Source organism: Felis catus, chromosome X, assembly GCF_018350175.1.
Source record: "Felis catus isolate Fca126 chromosome X, F.catus_Fca126_mat1.0, whole genome shotgun sequence".
Lineage (NCBI taxonomy): Eukaryota > Metazoa > Chordata > Mammalia > Carnivora > Felidae > Felis > Felis catus.
In genome coordinates this window covers 14327326-14349497 of record NC_058386.1, presented here as the reverse complement: position 1 = coordinate 14349497, position 22172 = coordinate 14327326, and the positions used below count along the sequence as shown (strand labels likewise).

The 22172-nt window shown below is 41.4% G+C and overlaps 1 protein-coding gene across 3 annotated transcripts in view; it reads left to right on the top strand.

Moving 5' to 3' along the window:
- The window catches only part of RAI2 (retinoic acid induced 2), a 375422-nt gene that overhangs the window by 217790 nt on the left and 135460 nt on the right, over nucleotides 1-22172 (top strand). The gene's annotated exons all lie outside the window — the stretch shown is intronic.

The following is a 22172-nucleotide window of genomic DNA, read 5'->3' as shown; positions in this document are numbered from 1 at the left end:
TTTTTTTTTTTGCATTTGCACAATGGAAATAATGATAACTGCCTCTTAGGATTGTTATGGAGATAAAAAGATAAGATATGAAAATTACAAGGACCATCTGGGTTAATGGAGTCTTAGATATAATAATAACCAAATGCAGTGCGTGGTCCATGATTGGACCCTGCTTTGAACAACCAGCTGCAAAAGACATTTGGGAGACAATTGGGGAAATTTTAATATAGAATGAGTGTTAGATAATATTAGGAAATTATTGTTAATTTTCTTAGGTGTGAGAATGGCATTGTGATTATATAGGACATGATAAAGTTTTTAATGGTAAAATATTACTATGTCTATAATTCTAAATATTAAAAATGGATGAAAGAAATATGACAAAATGTTCATACATCTAGATTTAAATCTAGATGATAGGTAAATGGGTGTTATTCTCCTTAGTCTCTCTTATTTTTGACATTTTAAAATAATTTATGAAGAAAGAAAGTACCATGTCCATAACAGGAATTCAATAAATGTGAATTTCTCTTCTTCCCTCATGGTCTTAAAGACCTTATAGTCTTTTCAAAATGGCTGCAATGCTTCCCATACTTTTCCCAGCCACCTGCCCCACTTTTCCCAAGGCTACTTGCTTAAAAGTCGTCCTGCCCTTTCTGTGACAGCACACTCTCTGTATCTGTGGGGGACCTTTGAATGCAAGGAATAGTTTTCCCAATGATGGAAGGAACCTTGCAAAGAGGCACTTGTCCACAGCACTGATAAAGGATGCAAAGCCTTTCCCCTTGCACCAGAGCAGGAGTTCAAAGAAAGAAAAATCAGTATACCAGTGTTCATTTTCATATTTGTCAGATCAGCCCCCTTTTCCTGATGCCTAATTTAGAAAGAAATGGTATAGAGAAAGACGAGGATGTGGCAGCCAGTTTTTCATTTTAGTTCATCCACTTAGTAAATGTAGAGGACCAAGGTATGGAGGTTTGGAGGGTTTGAGTCATCTCACAAAGATCAATAGCAGGAGACATACAGATGAACCTAGAATGATCACCTGATTTTCTCTCTGAGTGGTCTTGGGAAATGACTTACCAAAAATGTGTGTTGTGAAGCCTGTGGCAAATCACCAACAAGCTACACAGGCTCAATAACGTCTTCCTATAGCGTTGAAGTAGCAGCAGTTTCCATGTGTATGTGAGGTCAAGGCAAGTGGCCAACACATCAGTGCCCACTTCTAAAGGCAAACTAACTTATGGTATGGGACCTATCTTTAGGTCTCATGTGCCAAAATATCAGTTTTGTATCAAGAAGCAAGCATCTTGAAGCCCATAGCTATTCTGAACGTTAGGGAATGATAAAATGGTGACTAAGAAAGCTAGTTTTATATTTGGTGTGGTAAGTGAAACAATATGTAATGGCATTTTTGTCATCCAAATTTCCACCTAAAATGTATGTTTGTGTTTCAGAGTTTGACAGTGTGTGTGTGTGTGTGTGTGTGTGTGTGTGTGTGTGTGTGTGTGTGTTGGGGTGGAAGGAATGCTCTGAGTGGCTCTCCCACTGCACAGCAGCTATATCCTCGATGTAAAATATAAACACTCTTCAAGGCATTTCTGGTCAAGTCGTTGGAGAGATTTCCAAAGGCTTCCACAACAGCAGCTCCTAAAATAAAAAATAATCCAAACCTAGACCAGACAGGAAGCCTTAAACTACAAGCAGTAGGTGTGTGTTGGGGCGGGGGGGGTGGGGTGGGGTGGGGAGGATGCTCTGAGAGTAGGTGCCAATAGCAGCACATAGCACTACTGAAACATGGGCCAGCATTGTGGTGGGAATGCTGATCCTAGAGCCCATTTACTAAACCAAGATCTTCACAGTGGCTGAAGTGCTCTTAGATCAGAGGTGTCTCTGATTTTGTGTTGAAGTAAATCCTGTTCAGAAAAAAGCTTCTCTGATTTAGACCTATAGGATTCCCACAGATTAAAATCAGGCAATAAGCTGGGCACTCAGCTGGCTCAGTCGGAGGAGGGTGCAGGTCTTGATCTCGGGGCCATGAGTTCGAGCCCCATGTTGGATAGACAGATTACTTATATAAAAATAAACTTTAAAAAATCAAGCAATAAGCTTGCAATATATTAAGACAAGCCACCATGAGCCAGAGGAAGCATAAATAGCATAGAATAGATTCAGACCTCCACAATGATTGGAGATATAGGAATTTTCAATTATAGAATACAGAGCAAGTATGTATAAAATGTTTAAAGACATACAAGATGTGGGGCACCTGGGTGACTCAGCCGGTTAAGCGGCCGACTTTGGCTCAGGTCATGATCTCTCGGTCCGTGAGTTCAAGCCCCACATCAGGCTCTGTGCTGACAGCGCAGAGCCTGGAGTCTGTTTCAGATTCTGTGTCTCCCTCTCTCTGAACCTCCCCTGTTCATGCTCTGTCTCTCCCTGTCTCAAAAATAAAATAAAAAAAGTTACAATTTTTTTTTTAAATAAGACATACAAAATGCATTTCCACAGATGAGCAGGCAACAATAGGTTAGCAGAAATAACTAGGAAGATTTTTTACTAGAACTTCTATAAATAAAAATATAATCATTGAAACACAAAACTGTACTGGTTAAACAGTAGACTAAATCCAGCTGAAGAGAGGAGTAGAAATTACCTGGAATACAGCACAATGAGGGAAGGAGATAGAAAGTATGAACAAGGGATTAAGTGATTGGAGGCTAGAATGAGAAGGTCAAATATAATTGGGTTTCAGAATAAGAGGAGAAAGAGAGATTTGAAGAGATAGTGGCATGACTTGTCCAAGACAGATGAAAAACATAATAATACATATCCAGGAATCACAGCATATACCAAAAAGGACATTTTCAAAAAAGGAAATTTGTGCCTAAACACATCATAATTCAACTGCAGAACACCAACGGCCATGAGATCTTAAAAGGGGCCAGAGAGAAGAGATGGGTCATCATCAAAGGAATGACAATTAGACTAACAGTTGCCTTCAACAGCAATGGAAATCAGAAGACTGTGGAATGATATTTTTCAATTGTTGAGAGAAAATAACTTAGAACCTAGAATTATGTACTCAGAAAATCATATTTCAAGAAGGAGGGTAAAATTAATATGTTTATAAATACACAAAAACAGAGGGATTTACTACCAAAAATCTTCACTACAGGAACATCTTCTAAAAGATATACTTCAGGAAGAAGGAAAATGATGTCAGAAGGATGATCTGAGATGCAAAAAGGAATGGTGAGCAAAAAAACATGTACAGGGGCACCTGTCTGACTCAGTCAAAGAAGCGTGTGACTCTTGATCTTGGGGTTGAGTTCAAGCCCCACATTGGGTGTAGAGATTACTAAATAAATACACTTTAAAAAACCATATATACATATAAGCAAATATGTAAAAATGTAAAATCATACATATATGAGCAAATAATGTTTTGGGGAAAAAAAGGAATACCAATGTTGAATTATAAAGTTAAAAAACTGATAAAATACTGGACAAGAATCACATACAAGTCAGGAAAGGGGAGATTGGAGTTAAAGTCCCCTAAGAGCTTTAAGAGTATTATTAGAAAACAGGCTTTGGCAAACATTTTGTATAAAGGGGCAACTAGTAAATATTCTAAGTAGGTTTTGGAGACTATAGAGTCCCTGTCATGAATACAAAACTCTGTCATTATGGGGTGAAAGTAGCCATAGATGGTACACAAATGAAAGAACAAGGCTGTGTTCCAGTGAAACTTTATTTACAAAGACAGGTGGTGGGCATATTGGATCACTGGGCCATAGTCTGCCAATCTTCCTTCTAGAGGAAAGTTAAAATATTGTTAAATTTCTGACATTGTAAGTTAATTATACATGATAAAATTTCAAGAGTAATCACTGGATGAGTAAAAATAGAGTCTAAAAAGTCCAAATAAGTAAAAAGGAACAATAAAATAAGGAAACCAACATACCCACAGATAATACACCACAAACAATCTGAACAATGGCAAGAAACGGGAAAGCAAAAGAATCACAGAAAAAGCAGGACAAATAAAAAAATAAGGTAGCAAACCAAGTCCAAATATAATAATTGCTTTTACTCACCAAATATGCAAGTGAATTAAACTAGCCAGTTAAAAAAACCCAAATTATCAGGGCGCCTGAGTGGCTCGGTCAGTTAAGCATTCGGCTTTGGCTCAGGTCATGATCTCCCAGTTGGTGAGTTTGAGCCCCACATCAGGCTCTCTGCTCTCCACACAGAGCCTGCTTTGGATCCTCTGTCCTCCTCTGTCTCTGTCCCTTCCCTACTCACATTCTCTCTAAAAAATAAATAAAGCATAAAAGAATTATCAGATGGGATTTTTTTTTTAATTTTTTTTTCAACTTTTATTTATTTTTGGGACAGAGAGAGAGAGAGAGAGAGAGAGCGAGCATGAACGGGGGAGGGGCAGAGAGAGAAGGAGACACAGAATCGGAAGCAGGCTCCAGGCTCTGAGCCATCAGCCCAGAGCCTGACGCGGGGCTCGAACTCACAGACTGCGAGATCGTGACCTGGCTGAAGTCGGACGCTTAACCGACTGCGCCACCCAGGCGCCCCAGATGGGATTTTTTTACATGTAGCTCTAAGTCCGTTACAAAAGTCACACTTAAGGCCTAAGAATGCAGCAAGGCAGAAAGTAACAGAATAAAAAAAGACACACCAGGCAACTAACCCAAAGAAAGCTACGTTGAGGAATACAGATTTTAGGATAAAAAGCATCAGGGTTAGTAGGAGTCACTAGATAATTATGAAGGATTCAATTCCTTAGAAAGATAAAACAATTCCAAACTTGTATGTACCTAATAAAATAACCTAAAATGCATAAATATTGGCAGGGGAACGGTCCTTTGGGAGACCCTAAGAGTAGGTGATGACTTTAGGAGCTTAATGAGATTGACCACTTAACTAGAGTCATAAAGTCATGTGCTTCCTATCCCTAAAAGTAGAGCCACACCCCAAAATAGAGTAGTGTTAAGACCACCTAACACTATGAAGAGGAGTGTGTGTGTGTGTGTGTGTGTTTTAAACTTAATTAATTAGAGAAATTCCCAAAGGGATGTGTGTGTGTGTGGCGGGGGAGGGGGAGTGCTAGAGGATTCCTATTTACATAATAGCCCAGAGGCTGGCTGGAATCCATTATTAGATTCCCTGCACATGTGCCCTAGAAAAACTGAGCAGAGGAGAGACCATATGGCCAGCAGCAGAAGAAAGCTAGTGTGATCGGTTCACAAAGGTAATGTTTGCCCTACACACAAAGGAGATCCACCCCAGCTTCATTTATTTCAGAGAATGGTGACTTGGACAGTGAAGGTGGACATTGGGAACACTGGGAAGAATCCTGCTGGGAAAAAAACCCACTCCAAACACAATTCTGAGGTCATTAATCATCATTCTCTTCATCTCTGTCAGTTCAGGCTGCAGTGGGGTGTACATAATACTCAGAATACCTGCTCTTTGCCTTTGAAGATCAGCTATTCCCTTTATAGAATAAAGGCAAGAAATCAGTGAAAAGAGAAAAAGTGCCCATCTCTTCATGCTCTGAGCATGGCAAGGGCTGAGTCTACTATGAAAGAGGAGGTTGGGGAGGCTAACGGAAAGTCACTAAACATGGCTATCTTGAGGATCAAGGAGGAGACAGAGAGGTGGGTGTGGAAAGATGCTTTTGGCTTTTGGTTGTTATAGGAGTAGTGAGGTGTCCTGGTTCTTTTCCTTTGGCACCCCCATCCCATCCCCCAAATCTATTCCCCTACTCTCGCTGCCTTGCCCTGCGCCTGGGGAGTTGAGCCCTGTGGATGGCATCATCTGGGTTCGCTTGCTGGCCAGCTTCCATAGAGACTGAGCAATGGGAGAACTAGCAGGAAGGTGGAGGGTGGGAAAAGAAAGCAGTGAGGATCTTTTTTCCTTGCTCCCTTTCTGCTTTGCCAGCCCATGCCGTCAGGACTCTTGAAGCTCCAAAGACCCTTTGGCTATTAACAACCCTGCCTTAATGATAGTGGCTAGCATTTATTGAGTGCTTACTATGTTCCAGTGCTTGCTGTAACCCACCACATTATATAGGTGAACTTGCTGAATCCTCCCAACAACCCCATGAAGTAGGTACTCTATTTACAGATGGGTAACTGTGACACAGAAAGGTTAACTAACTTGCTCGAAGTCCATCAGTTACTAGATGCAGATTTGGGTTTTTAACCCAGGTTGTTTGGCTCAAGAGTCTGTATTCTTAAGCTCCAGTAGAAGCCATGTATGTAATTTTTTTCTACTAGCCATATTAAAAAAAAAGTAAGATGAAACAAGTAAAATTAATTTTAGTAATATATTTTAATAAACCCAATATATCCAAAATATCATTTTAACATGTAATCAAATATTTTAGAAATTAAGATAGTTTGCATTCTTTATTTTGGTATAAAGTCTTTTAAAATTTGGTGTGTACGTAATACTTATAGCACATCTCATTTCAGACACTAAATTTTCATTGGAAATACTTGATCTGTATTTAGATTTCATAAAATTTACAGTTGAAAAAGTTAATACAACGAAGCCATTCCAACATAGCTAAAAGTTTTCCAATAACTGAATTGAATAACAAATTTTTCTTTTAATAAGCTTTCTATATTAGAATAATTTTACATTTATAGTAAAGTTGCAAAAATGATACAGAGGCTACCATATACAAATCACACATTTCCCTATTGTTAACATCTTACATTACTATGGGACATTTGTCACAACTCAGAAAACAGCATTGATACAGTGCTATTAACTAATTCTAGTTTTTATTTGTATTTCATCCGTTTTTCCACTAATGTCCTTATTCTGTTCCAGGATCCAATCCAGGACACTACATTGTATTTATTCACGTGTCCTTAGTCTCTTCTGGTCTGCAATAGCTTCTCACACTTTCCTTGTTTCTTGTGACTTTGACAGTTTTCAGGAGTACTGGTTGGGTATTTTGAAGAATGTCCCCCAATTGGGGTTTGGCTGATATTTTCCCCATGATGAGACTGGAGTGATGGGTTTGGGGGAGGAAAACCACAGAGGTAAAGTACCATTCTCATCTCATCCTATCAATGGCACATGCTATCAACATGACTTACAACTGGTGATGTCAACCTTAATCATCTGGCTGAGTTCATGTTTGCCAAATTTCTGCACCCTAGTTTATTTTTTTCTCCCTTTCCATACTCTCTTCCTTGGAAACAAGTCACTGGGCACAACCTATACTTAAGGATGTTGGGGGACGTGTGCAGATTAAGCTCCAAGTATCAGTTTTAAATTTACATTTATTAAAATTAAATAAAAATTAGTTCTTCAGTAATACTAGCCATATTTCAAGTGGCTTATAGCTACTGTATCGGATAGTGCAGCACTATACATTACTGCATTTCAATATTTGAGGCAAGAGGCAGCTGGTGAAGAGGTGAGGTACTCACAAAGGAGCTGATGGGCCTGAGTTAATTGGAAGGAAAAGAGATGATGAGAGAATTAGTGAAGCGCAGGGAAAGGCCAAGGACAAAAGATAAATTCATGAGAAGCATTAAGACAACATGGGGTGTGTGTGTGTGTGTGTGTGTGTGTGTGTGTGTGTGTGTAGAAAGGGAGAGGGTAGGAATGGAGATATGTTCCAGAGAATGTACACCTCAACTGTGTGCTTAAACTGAGCCCTGGATTTTGGTTAAAAAGTTTGAACTCACAAATCTGGGCTCGTGTTTCACCTATGCCATTCCTTAACTATATGATGATCTTGGGTGACACACAAATCCTCTAAGCTTGTTTCCTCATCTGTAAAATGGGTAGGTACTAGTACTTATCTCATGGGGACATTGCAAGGATCAAAGAATATTTGTGTTTCAAAGGGCTTCATAATCTCTGGTATAATCTACAAATGGAAAGGTGTGGGATGGTGTTGGTGGGACATGAAAATTAACTGTTCTGTTGGTAAATTGAGGTGTACTGGTTCCTCTTTTGCCCCCTCTCAACCCCCAGATCCAGTCTGTCTCCCCTTTCTACCCCATTCTGTGTGTCGGGAACTTAAACACTGCATCTCTCAGTCTCCCTGGCCACCTGGCCTGCAGCTGGGGTTGGCCGATGGGAAACACCAGCAGGAGCTCTGAGTGGCAGGAGAGAAAGCCAGGGGATTTCTTCCTTGCTCTTCCCTGCTTTGGCATCCTGTGTCTGGTAGTGTCTGCACCCATCCGGGATGACACCTCCCATGCAGAGGCCCCTCCTCCATGGCTCCAACTCTTACCAGGCTCTAGTAACAGTGTTTCCTTCCCTCACTCCCTTAACCCTAGGAGTGGCAGCAGCCCTCCACTCTTGCTGGTTCCAGAGTGCCTCATCAACTTGGTTTGTTCCCCTAACCGTGCCCGTACTTTGGTGTGTCATTCTCTCTTTGAGTTTTCATTTAAATTATCTGGTATGAATTCTGTGTCCTGCTTGGCCCCTGACTGTGGTGGAGAAGATTGTAAGGAAGAGAATGTTGAGAGTGACATACAGGGTCAGCTGAAGGAGCTGAGAACATGAGGTGATGGCACCAATGCAAGGACTGTAGTGATTGAACTGGGGACTAACCAGGCTCTGGACAAACACACTGTCATTGAAATCTGAGAAGAGAAACTTGGGAGTAAAATTGTACAGAAATGCATGGAAGATGCCAGTGGTGTGGGTGAGATAGAGAACAGAGAGGGAGAAGAGATAAAGGCTAAATCGAGATTTCCATGCCAGGTACATCAAGAAGTCAGCCAGACCACAAGAGCCAAAGCAGAAGGTACTACTACCGACAGGGATGAAGACATTAAGAAGCTGTGCTTGGTTTTGAAAAGAGTGTAGGTACTGGACTCATACAAGCATGGTCCTTGTTCCACAACTGACTAGCTGTGTATCCTTAAGAGATTTAACTTGCCTCTCTGTGCTTAATTTCTCATGTGGAAAATGAAGGAGAGCTATGGGATTTAGATAAAGCCCATTTGTTCATTCATTTATAGTCCACAAATATATTTGAGCACCTATAATGTGCCAGACACTGTCTAGGCCCAGCAATAAGGGAGATAGATAAGGTTCCTCCTCTCATGGAACATTCTAGTGAGGAGAACAGACAAGGAACAAGTAAGGCATCTTAAATCAGGTTCCCTGGAAACAGATTGTGACGGAGACCTGCATACAGGAAGTTTATTATGCCCTTAGGGATGACACTGGTTGGCCAATGAGGGAAGAGAGACTGAGCAAACACTGGTGGGGAGAGGTGGGTGTTGCATAGGCTCTGGCCCACCCCACAGAAGCTCTGGGACCAGCATAGTCCTCCAGAGTTGCCCCCAGGCAAGGCAAGTACTTGGGCCTTTATACTCCCACTTAGACTGTGAGGAAATGCAGGATGCCCCAGGGGAGGGGTGTGATCAAAGGAAAATTCTTGAAGGGACACTCAGCTGAGAACTCTCAGCAGCCATCACTCCCACTACCTGGAGGAGTGAGAACCATAGTCTTGAAAGGAAGATCTGGAGAGCACAACAAAGCATCTGTTACATAAATAAATACCTGAACATGATAATCACAGCTATCAATAGGTGCAATGACGAGAACAAAACTGGGTAATGTGATAGATGGGGGAGTGGTCCATTTACATCAGATTAGATGGTTGAATAAGGCTGTGGCACATCCTAACTGCTTAATAAGAATCGGTTTCATTGCCATCCCTTTTATTTTGTTGATAATGGTGGACACATGGATATCAACCCGTCATGAGAAATATGTGGTGCTATTTCTCTGGATGAGGCAGACTTCTAGATGCTGTGGAGGTTGCAGAAAAGTAAGGCATTATCTCTGCCCCCAAGGAGCTTACAATGTAGTTGAGGAAGATAAGGGATATAGAAAATTAGCAAGCAATACCAAGTCTTATAGCACTACTGTCGACAAATGGTGCAAGCAAGCAAGGATAGAAGTGTCCAGATCCTTTTAGCCTATGTGAAATTTCACAGGTGAGAAAGAGCCGGGGTCGGGGGGTGGTGCTAGTTTTGGTCAAGAAGAATAACTGGAGCAAAAACCAGTGATCTAAGAATGGGCATGCAGTGTTGATGTGTTTTATTGGTGGACTGGGCTCAGCAGAGCCACGCTGTTGTCCTTTTGCATTGGCCTGTGATGTTATTGAGTTTGTCCAAAGGCAGATGATCACTAAAAGCCATTTCTTGGAGACATGAGATCTTGCAGTGCTTTGGTGAGTGGTGGCTGTGTGGGATGGGAATGACAGACTGGGACCAGACAGTTCCAGGAGCTTCTTGATAAGGAGTTAAAAAATAAGCCTAAGAGTTTGCGTTCAGGCAATTTTGCAAATGGTGGAGCCACCTGTGTAGGTGGGACTTGCAGGCAAGTGGAATACGGGATCAGATTCCTTAGGAGATACTGGGCATGAGAGGTAGTTCTGGAATAATATCTGTAGAGCTAACGCCTTGAAACCAGGAAGGAGAGCAAGAGCCCCATGAGAGAACTTACAAGCAACGAATGGAGGGCTAGAAAGCTCTGAGAAGCATATCTCCAGCACTTGGACGATGAGTCCTGTGCTACTACAAGACGTACAGTCTTGGTCCTTGAAAATATATGTCCTAAAGCATTTTCAGAAGATAAGGATGGTCAGCAAGACCATAGGCATCAGGAAGAAAGAGAAATGGCAGCAGTTTCAGAGCCTTGGCCCCGGTACGTTTTCTGTCTCCTTGGTTTGAAAGACTTTGTTGGTAGCAGAGATCTGTGCATTCCAAGGGTTTGAACTTGAAGGGAATGTCATTTTTGTTAACCTTTAACCAAGAAGGCAGTCCGGGAGGAGATAAATTATCTGCTCAAAGAGGAATAGTGGTTGCATTCAAAGGGGATAGGAGATTACTGAGGTGCTACTGCGAATGACCCCATGACCCTTCTTTTCTTTGGAGGATTGATGGAGAAAAGGCTCCCCCTACTTTTTCTCTGGGTATTAAAGGTGAAGTCCCAGGAGTCCTAAGGAAAGGATGACAGGAGAACTTGAAAAATTAAGAAGAATATGAATCAAGTAAACAAGGAGGCATTTTCCCAAGACTTCTAAAGCAACTAAAGAAAATGTATTAACCTTCTAATGAAAATATTGCTATCTAACTCATCACTGGAAACAGCTCTTGGGGTAACTGCTCCATTCATCATTTTAAGGAAGTTGCTTAGCAGGATCCAAGCTCTTGGGATTTCATCTACAGTGCCTACCTGCTATTGGTCAAGAGGCAGTGACAGAAAGATTTAGATTAAAAGGAATAGAATTTTGTCTCACAGTTTTGAAATGTGCTTAGGGCAGTGATAGAAAGTGTTAAGTCAGAACTTGCTCTAATGTGGTAGACGCTAAGATGTAGTGATCCAAGTAGCTAGTTTAGATTCCTCAAAGATCACTAGAGATGGGGAGAGCAGAGGCTAGAGGTATGAGGAGAAATAGAATGGAAGATACTGGCAAGTCCTTAAAAAACATAACTGAATAAGGTCACTAGTCAAGAGTATTGTACCAGTATCAGTTTCCTGGTTTTGATATCCTACTACCATAATATTAGATGTCACCATTGTGGGAAGCTAGGTGAAGGGTACATGGGGCTCTATTTACTACTATTGTAACTTCTTGTGAGTCTATAATTTCAAATAAAATGTATAAAAGAAGTTGTGTGGTGGGGGAAGTGAGAACAATCCTCATGAACTTTAATGAGTATTTTTGTGGCTCTTTACAATTTTTAACATTTCCACAAAATTTACCTCATTTGCACTTCCCAACAGCTCTGTTAGGTAGCAAAGGTGTACTATTATACACATTTTATGGAGGAAGAAACTGAGGCTCAGAGAGAGAAAGTAACTCACCCGTGGTCACAGAGAACAAGTTGCAAAGGCAAGGTTCAAATTCACATCTTTGAGTTCTGAATGCCGTGATTCTTTGAGTCCAAACTCATTGGGCCTAGGTTGGGTCACACAGACACAGACCCTGAGACAAGGATCTAAGGGCAAGAACCTTATTTGGGATGTGATCTGAAGCTCCAGTAGGGGACCAGGGAAGCATGGCAGGAAAGTACATTATGGAGAATATTGCCTATGTGGGCAACTGGGGTTCACTCCTGCTGGGGAACTCTGGGAGATGAGATAGAACATGCCTTCGAGTTATACCCAATGAAGGGATAAGGAAGCTGGTGTATTGACCTCTCAGTCTATCCTACATTGAGTGAGGACAGTGCTCTTGGGGTTCTTACTCCATGGCTCCTCTAGATGAGTCCATTCTCAGGCCGAGAGAAAACCTCAGGCAGAGAACCGAAGATACTGCTTGAAGTTGGACTCTGTCAGCATATACTGGAAAGGTTAATGCACAGGGGATGTGGGCAGGGTCCCCACCAACAGCGACTGTCCCTTTATTTTATTACCCACACTCTCAACCTTCTGTCACTCAGACTGTTTCCTCTTATCCTAGAATATTCTCCAAACATGTGCATGCACATGTGCACACACACACACATAGGTTGAAATAAGGGAGGGCTGCCTTTTTCTTGCTTGGTGGGCACAAGAGTCAGCATCTAAGAGAGAAAGAGCAACAAAAGAGGGGTGTGTGTGTGTGTACATGGAGCCTTGATGCGTGCACATCCATGGCTTATTGAACATCTCGATTGTTACGATCCACCAACTTATTCCGAAAGCAATTTGAGGCTGAGGAGAAGATATAAATGTTGATGTCCAGGGGGTCAGAGGTTAAGTCAAAAGTCAAAGGTTAGTTGGCGTTTTCCATCGTACTGATATAAGCCTAGCCCATCTCTTGGGACTCCTTTCCAAGGGTCTAAACATGACCAAAGAGAGCAATCGGCTGAGGAAAGGAGTTGCAGATAGCATTTTATTTAGTTTGGTGGATGCTACAGAGGACGGTACTGGGATTCTAGAGAAATGGGCTGGCTAAGTAGTCATGTGAAGGAGGAGTAGAAGCAGAGTCAGTGGAGGCCTTTCTCATAGATGTTGCCACACACTCAAGAATTGATTGGCTTATTCCTTATTCATATGGTATTTCTTCTCCAGGGTACACGCTGATATACTCTTCACCTCTGTGGGCTAATGTAATCATTATGTGCACACTCTAGAAATTAGTGCCATTTCCCCCTGCTTGTGCCTGAAATAGATATTTCAGACATTTATAACTCTCAGTCATTTTAATCCAGGCGTTTGCCCCAAGTATGTTCCCAATTAGAGCCATTTTGCTCTGTGGTTGATACCATGAAGTGGAACACATGTTCTGATCTTTAAAAAAATCTTTTAAATGGCAAAGGTATACTATGTTTCCCTCTATTATAATAATTGAAAGGCAGCTGATAGAATCTTTTTCAACCGTTTATCCAACGATAAAAATTTGACCCTTGATTTAAAATCATAAAAATATCCAAGGGATGTAATGCCGTGAAATCTAGAACTTTTTTTTTGTTTTTATAAAACTTCCACAGCTTTAATTCATTATATCTTCGCAGGTTTTTTCATATTTAAAAGCTGCCATAGGATTGTGATATCAAGTCATAAATAATAAAAGTGTTCAGTTTTGGGACATGTAACATCATTTTATTTCCCAATTATTATCACTTCCTTCTAAATCATACCATATTCCTGTATTAGTACTATCACATTTTGTAAGCCTACATATGAAGAAGCATAAAAGCACTTTAACATAGAAAATGCATTTGGATTTACTCATATTTTGATACCATGCTTTTTTGTGCTCTTCAAGCTTCAGGACTTTTTTTTTCTCACCCATTTTCTCACCATAAACTGGAAACCACATCCACTGACAGCCTGATGCCCTTACATTAATTAGGTCTGCCTCCTTTTCAAGGGGCTGGTGATTTAAGAGGGCCTGTTTCTTGATGCTGGGCTCACTAGGAGCCCATTAGAGTTTCCCAGGTATAAGACATGAGGTACAGGTTTTCCTCCCTTCACAAAATAACATTTCTCTCAAATCTGTGAACAGAGAGGTACTTGGTAGCCCGTCAGCATAGAAACTAGGCTGTGCTGGTTTTTCAGTGGTTTTTACTACCAAATGGATGCCCCTGAATTACTGGACACAAAATGAATAGTCAAAGGATGCCCAAATGCATTGTTAAATGGTGGAGGCTACAATATAATTATGAACAAATATTAAGCAACACCAGCAGAGCTGGCCATTTAACTTAAGTTTAGAAAATAACTTGACATATGGTATGGCAATTTTGGCTTTGCCAAGAAAGAGCGATTCACAAGCAACCCAATCATCAACCGTTGGAAGCATTTCGTCAAAGAAAGGCCATTTGAATTGTCAAAAAGTGCCAGAGGGAAAGTGTATGTTGGTGCCCATAGGTATAGCTGGACCCTTCTAGGAAGGGTGGGTCTTTGTCTCAGTAGGACCCAGGTTCTTGGAGAAAGAGATGAGTGAGACCCACTGTCTAAGCGAAAAGTAGAGACTGCACCCCAACCTCCACTTTTTGATTGGGGGCTCTCTACCTGGGAAACTATAATGAATTCCTGGTGAACACAGCATTTTGTCTCAATCCAGAGACAGAGGTCCTCTGAAATTGCCAGCACTTTGCAAAAGCCTCTTTATTTGGAATCTTCATGAATTACTTTTCTTTTTTTGAGGTATAGCTTATGGGAGAGTGCACAAATACGGAGTGTACAGTTTAATGGATATTTACCTATGTCTACACCCATGTGACCTCCATCAGATCAAGATGTAGAACATTTCCAGAACCCCAGAAGTCTTACTCCTGCCCCCCTTAGCCACTACCCCAGGGTAAGCACTATTCTGACCTCTAGCGCCATAAAGTGGAATTGCTGGATCATAGGGTATATGCATGTTTAGCTTTGCAAAAGTATTGAACCAATTTATAATCATAACCAATTACTTTTTTGTTTGCCCAGATTTTCTGTTGTTGGCACTGAAATTCGTGACAGCTCTTCTCTTGCTAGTGCTTGACCTAACCCATGACAAGTTTTCACTACCCCCCTGGGTTTATAATGGTGTATAAGCCAGTATGGCTGTCATTTGTCATTTGCTTGTGGTGGCAATCTCAGAATGAGCAGTATGGTGACACCCTATGATTTCACACTTATCGTGGGTATTAGCGTGGATTTCATGGTAAGTCTCCATAAGACAAAACAAGACCATTTTGGTTAAATCTCAACAAATCCTGACCTGTGTCATTACCTTCTAAGACCCCAAAGCCTAAACCACTTCTTTTGCCTCCCAGGCAAGGAAACACACCATTCTCAAAGGGCTTCCAAGAGCTCTTTGGAAAATAGTGGATTTGAAAACCTCGGAGTGTGAGAAGAAGCCAGGGGTTTTGCCAATGGGAGTGTCATCATTCAAGCCCCATTTTAAATCTAAACCAGCTGATGGTGTCTCTTTACATTTTCTTTTTTTTCCCCCCAAATTATAATTAGGCTTAAATTTTTTTTGTTTCAGTTTTTATTCAATCCATCTTGGAAAAATGTGTACCTTTAAAGGTCTGGGCACAGCTGACAAAGGGTATATGACACGAATATTCTGTTTGGTATTCATGTCGTAGACTATTAGTGCCATTTGTTTAGAATTTGATTTTATTTTAAACATTACTCAAAAATAAATATATAAATGCCTACCAGAGAACACCTGTACGTTTTCTTGCCACCAAACAAGCTAAGAATGCATGCCCAATGGCAGGCAATGTTGTCTGGGGGGTTGCTTTATGGACAGCTGGTGAAAGGAGTCTATCAAAAGGGGAAAGTAAATGAGGCAAGATTGACCAAATATAGATCGTTGTCGAAGCTGCATGATGGGTGCAGGGGGTCCTTCCTACTATTTTCTCTGCATGTTGGTGTTTGTTTTTCATAATAAAAAATTTTAAAAATCCTATCAACAATAACAAAAGCAATCAAGTTACTAATTAAGGGGGGGTATGGAACTGTGGAAGAAGCAGAATTTTGAAAATAATTTATGGAAATATGAATGTGAACTGGTATTGTGGTTATGTTTTACAAAAATAATCCTTATCTTTTAGAGATAAACCCGGAAATATTTATGGCTGAAATGATATTATATCTCATTTTTACTCAGGAAATGGGTGAGATTGGCCACGGGTGGATGGTTGTTGCTGGATGACGGAGCTATGGGGATTCATTTATACTGCTTGAGCCATCTTTGTGGACATTCAGGAATAAACTAAAAAGGAATTCACGCATATCTATTCAAAGGACACAGATTAGTACCAGTGATTGCCGATTTGGTTTTCTCTTCATACTCAGGTGTTGAAAAGCTTAAATGAGAATGTTTTCATGACACCAGCTATTGCATAAAGCACTTCTGAAATTCTCCTTGCATTTGGGAAACCCATTAAAACCAATAAAAGTCCAAACAAAAACGTGGCTGTAGGGTTCAGATAAATGTCACCCAGTGGATTAACAATTTCCCATGGTTCCAGGGGTACCAGTGCCAGGTTACCTGGGGAGTAGGGTTTCTGTGTCTCTGAAGCACGTCCATCGAATCACCAGTCAGGGGGCTGGGTAGGGCAGGTGCGGGACACAGCTTCCCCAATCCTGCCTCTTCTAAAAGTTTACAGACCATCTTTCAAGGACTAATTGTTTCTGAACCAGTATCAGAATGCCATGGTGTGATAAGTGTACCCCACGAGAACCATGGGCTGAACACCACAGTAGGTACAGTGCTTAGGGACACTGGCTCAGAAGCCAGAGCCAGCATCTCTGGATTTAAATCTGGAGCTGTGTGACCTTGGGTAAGTCATTTGATCTCTCTGTGCATCAGCTTCCACATCTTTAAAACAGTATTATAATACTCCATCCCATGGGGTTATTGTGAGGCATAACTAAGGTCAAGCCCTTAGAACGGTGCCTGATACATAGTAAATGCTTCACGAATGCTAGCCACTATTATCATTATTTGTAAGTGGGTCTGGCCTAAAGCATGCTATTTCCCCATGGAGCAGCAGGCAAATGTGCAGATGACAAACAGTCATGCTTCCCATTCTTTTCTCCCTGAAGATTGCCTAGCCGGGGCGGGGGCAAGTGGTGTTCACTGCAAGGAACTCTGGGAGTATAGTCTGAAGGGATCCTGTTGCAAGTACAAATCTCTTTAAAGTTTAATATATTAGCTTAAAAATCTCACACATTTTGCAGCCTGCACCACAATACAGCAACGTTTGTTTTATTATAGAAATGATATGAGCCACCCCGTATATTTTTGCATAGAATTGAGCATCAAGAGAGATGCTTTGTGTTCATCCCATGGCTTTCCTGATCCTCTGGATATGCCTCTCGGTTCACGAAGCTGAGACACTTAGAGCCATTTGATTTAATGAACTTCCCAGATCTTCCTCCCAGACAATCTGGTGTCCTTCTCCTCAACAGCACCTTCTTTTCTCCAAGGAACACTGCCTAGCTTTACCTCATGGCCTTTTATGGTCAGGGTATTAGGTCACATCTCCTCCTATCCTCGTTTCCATTGGTTCCTATGTGACTGTTGACTCTGTTCTTTTTGAAACGCACTCAGTTGCTTTCTGGGATGTCATGTGGCTTCAAGACCTCCTCCTACAGCGCTGGCCACTCCTGCTGCGTCCCTTTGGCAGGATCATCTTTTTTTTCTATTCTCCCAAGTGTCATGGTCCCTGGGATGTTGATATCAGTGCTGGGTTCTCATTCTATGTGTCCTCCCAAGGTGGCCTCACTAATACCCAAGCCCTCAGTTTCCACTTATAGGGAACATTCTAGTCTTTGCCTGCCTAACAGCTCTTTTCCCACTTGCTAGTGCCAGAATTTCTCTTTCTTGGAGGAACACACTTGTGGATTTCATGGAGCTGACCCTGTCCCACCCATTGCCACAGGTCTGGGTTCACGACCTAGGCGATTGTCGATCAGAATGTTCCAACTTCAGGTTATAGGACTTGGTTCAAGAATGGGCATGTAGGGGTGCCTGGGTAGCTCAGTTGGTTAAGCATCTGACTCTCGGTTTCAGATCAGGTCATGGTCTCATGGTTTCATGAGTTGGAGCCTTGCATTGGGCTCTGTGCTGACAGTGTGGAGCCTGCTTAGGATTCTCTCTCTCTCTCTCTCTCTCTCTCTCTCTCTCTCTCTCTCTCTGCCCCTCCTCAGTCTGTCTCTGTCTCTCTCAAAATAAATAAATAAACTTAAAATAATTTAAAAAAAAAGAATGGACATGTAACCCCCAATGGATCAATCACAGTCTCTATGGAGACTTTTCTGCTGGAGCTATCAGAAAACAAAAACAAAAACAAATCTCTTCTGAGTTATTGAATGAATAGATGTGAACTGGGGACTTTGGGGTTGCCAGAGGCCGTCATGCCCAAGAGAGTCCAAGAAATTAATTAAAAGAGAGACAGAAATCCAATATTGTCATTTAAAACCCTGAATCTAGCTATGCCTGAAGCTGAAGAAACAACCCTGGGGCTTTTTGGTGTCTTCAGCCATGAATTCCCTTTTCTCCCTGCACTAGCCTTCTATTCTATTCATTTTCTTGTCACTTGCATCCACCCATATGCTGATGACTCCCAAATCCACATCCGTGGCCAAGGCTTTCTCCTGAGCAACAGACTCATAGAAACAACTTGCAATTAAGCAATCCCCACACAGATGTCCCACACAGACAACCCAGACACAACATGTTACTTGCTAAATATAATCACATTATAAATTTACATTTACTTGTTAATGCTTTAAAATTTTCTACCAGAATGTAAACTCTATGAGGACAGGAACTTTGCTTATTTGTTCAGTGTTCTATCTCCAGCACCTAGAGGAACACACATAGTAGATGTTCAGTAAATATTTCTGAAATGAATGAAACAAAGGGATTTTCTTTGACTCCATTTGTAATATCAAATACCATATTCGATCAGTTGCTAAGTCTTATAGTTTTAACTCATGAATATCTCAAATCTCATATCTGATCCCCTCATAGTACCCCACTGCTTACTTCAAGCTCAAATTGCTTCTTGCCTGGACCATGGCAAAAGTCTCCTAACTGGTATACTGCTTACAGCTACTCTCTACACAATTGTCAGGCTCTTCCTAAATTGCTTAAAATATATCAGTGATGCTACAGAGTTTTCTGGCTCAAATCCTGGCTCCTGCCTCCCTCTCAAGGCTCATTTCCTGGATCTCTTTCCATTCGGCTATGCCTGAGGAAGAGGGAATCATTTGGGGGGTCTCTCAAATTCATCAGCATGTTTCTTGCCTCTTCATCTTTGTACATGCTGTGGTCTCCTCCCATGCTCCCCCTTTCACCTTCCTGATTGTCTTGTACAACTCCTGTCCTGTCCTTCAGAAAGTCTTCTCTGCTCTCTGAGTCCCCATTCTTATTGGACGTCCCTGCTATGTTCACAAGGCTCCCTTTGCACTCCTTTGTGTACCAAAGCAGTTACGTAGCACAGACTGTTTTGATGCTGATTAGTATCTATATTTTATTTTCCTCTTGGCACACAGCTAGACTACATTTCCCACCTTCCTTTGCAGTTAGGAGTGACCATGTGTCTGATTCTTAACAATGGAATGTGGACAGAAGTGATGTGCATCACCTCCAGGCCTTGCCCATTAAAACCTCTCACCTATGGTCCTCACTCTTTTTCCCCTCAGTTGAGTAGGGAGGACTGAGGGCGTTCGAGGAGGGAGAAGCCACGACACGTGTGGAACCACTGTCCAGCTCTGTGACTTGGGCTACTGTGAGGTCAAAACTGGGAAATAAAAGAGGAAAAAACCCCAGGAAGTCCTCTATCATCCTGACTCTTTGACTTGCCTCCCCAGTCTGCCTGCTAATTATTTGCTTTTCAGAGTCTTCTGCCAGTTGTTGCTGCTGTTGTTTTGGTGTCCTGTCTTAGTTGTAGTCCCCGGGGGCTGATAGGATGTAGAGGGCGTATCCATCTTGGCTAGCATCCCCTCTGTCACCTTGTTTTTGTTGCCTACTCCTGAATACCTGGTTCATGTTTGCCAGGTGGACTAATTAATTGTCCAGATTCAGAAAACCAACCATGACCTACTCTTACCAGAATAGTATTTCTCATTCTCAGCTTTACAATTTATGTAAGCGTGAAAATGTTTGAAACAGTTCTTGGGAGAACTGCAGACGTGATTAAGGATAGAGAATAGATTCTCCAAACAGAGGTTACGCTGTGTGCTATTACTTAACTTTCCTGCTGGGAAAAGAATGAGTGGTGATGATTTTGCATGCAGATCTTCAGATTACTAAGGGATGGAAATTTGCAGACCACTGTTTTTTAAACTGAATGTGTCTTGTTTCTTGAATCTTATAGACACATGTTAAGCTGAGCTAAGAAATCTATATTCGTGTGTGCGTTGAGAATTTAATTTTCAAATTTTTGATTCCCTAAACAATAACATTTACAACTCTTTATTCTTATTTATTCTAGACAGGTATATCACTCAGTTAACACGTATTTGTTAAGACCTCCTACATGCAATGTTCAGGGGGACTTAAAGAAGTTTAAGTATTACCTCCTGTTTAAAAGAATAGTGATAAAGCTCACTGATGGGAAGCTGACATTTTGCAAAGCACTTTTACTCTTCTCGCCAACGTTTTCCTCACAGTGTCCCAGTGAGGTAGGTTTTAGTCCCATTTGGCAGTCTACAGCGGCTCAGGAAGTGTGAGGAGTCTGTCTCTGATCACATCATAATGGCAGAATTGAGTCTTCTACCCCGGTCTTCTGGTTCCACTGTCTGTTCCTTTGTCATTATGCCTGAGTCCAGCTGGGGAATAAAATATCCCCCCCACGAACAGTTATCCAATGGTTCCAAGCCGGTTATGACACATGCCAACTTGAATGATCAACTGTAGCAGGGAGCACACATTCCTACCTCCTTGTTAGGGCAGGCAGCATTCTAGAAAGGGTACTGTGGGCCTGACTGGCTCACTCAGAGCACTAAACTATTGGTTGCAAATGTTCTTACCAATACTGATGAGGTAGTGTTATTCAGGACATAATAAATAAAGAACATGAAAAAGGCTGAGAGAGTGCTGGGGCCCAAAGTATGAGAAGTAGCCATCTTTGAGTAAAATTCCGCGCATAACAAGCTACCAATAATACACTCGGTGGTTCCATCTTCCCTGTCAGTGAAGGAACTGTGGAACACTTGAGCTGATCACTTCTTCCTTTGTAAGCAATTAAGTGTATTTTGCAAATTTAGATGTCAAATTAAAGATGTGCAGAACGAAGACTAACCCTGGGTGAGAGTCAGGACATGGAAGATCACCTGCACAGGGGCCAGAGGGACGATTTTCAGGTTATGGAAATGTTCTATAGCTTGTTTTGGGTGGTGGGTTCTCAAATGCTTAAAACTTACAGGAAAAGAACATTTAAGATCTGTGTATTTTATGGTATGTTCATTATATCTCAGTTTTTTAATGTGGAAAAGAGGGACACCAGGGTGGCTCAGTCAGTTAAGTGTCTGACTTCAGCTCAGGTCACGATCTCATGGTTCTTGAGTTCAAGCCCCGCATCAGGCTCTCTGCTGTCAGTGTGGATCTTTGACATTCTCTGTCCCCCTCTCTCTCTGAACCTCCCCTGCTCATGTATGTGTGTATGCTTTCACTCTCGCTTTCTCTCTCTCTCTTTCTCTCTCTCAAAAATAAACATTAAAAAATGAAAAAAGATTTCACATGGAAAAGAGCATACAGTTTCTCAAAATTCTTTGAGGGGTATATTAGCAAAAAGTTTGATAACCATCGTTCTGGGCACATGTGGAACAAATCTCTTGTTTTCCAAGCTTATTTTTCCTTTTGGCTTCTCAGATCCATGTAGCTTGACTGTAATGTAAATGATCAGTAACATGTCTCATAATTTTTGTGTTTTGATTGTTAGCTTTAGTGTTTTTCTCATAGCCACCTTGGATTTTTGTGCCAAAGAACATTCTCCAACAGAATAGAAGAGAAGGGTGGGGAAGAAAACTAGGGAGAAGGTTAATCTTCAGGTAATTTGGTGAATGGATGTATTTTTGTTTGTCTTTGTAGTTGCTCCCTCCCAGAACCTGTTTTTTAGAGGAAGGATGTGAGTGATTAAAGTAGCTTTTTCATGGAAATAGAGCCCCCAGATCAATGAGCTGGTTTTGAAGAATTGTTCTCCAATTCCTTATGAATTTAGAAG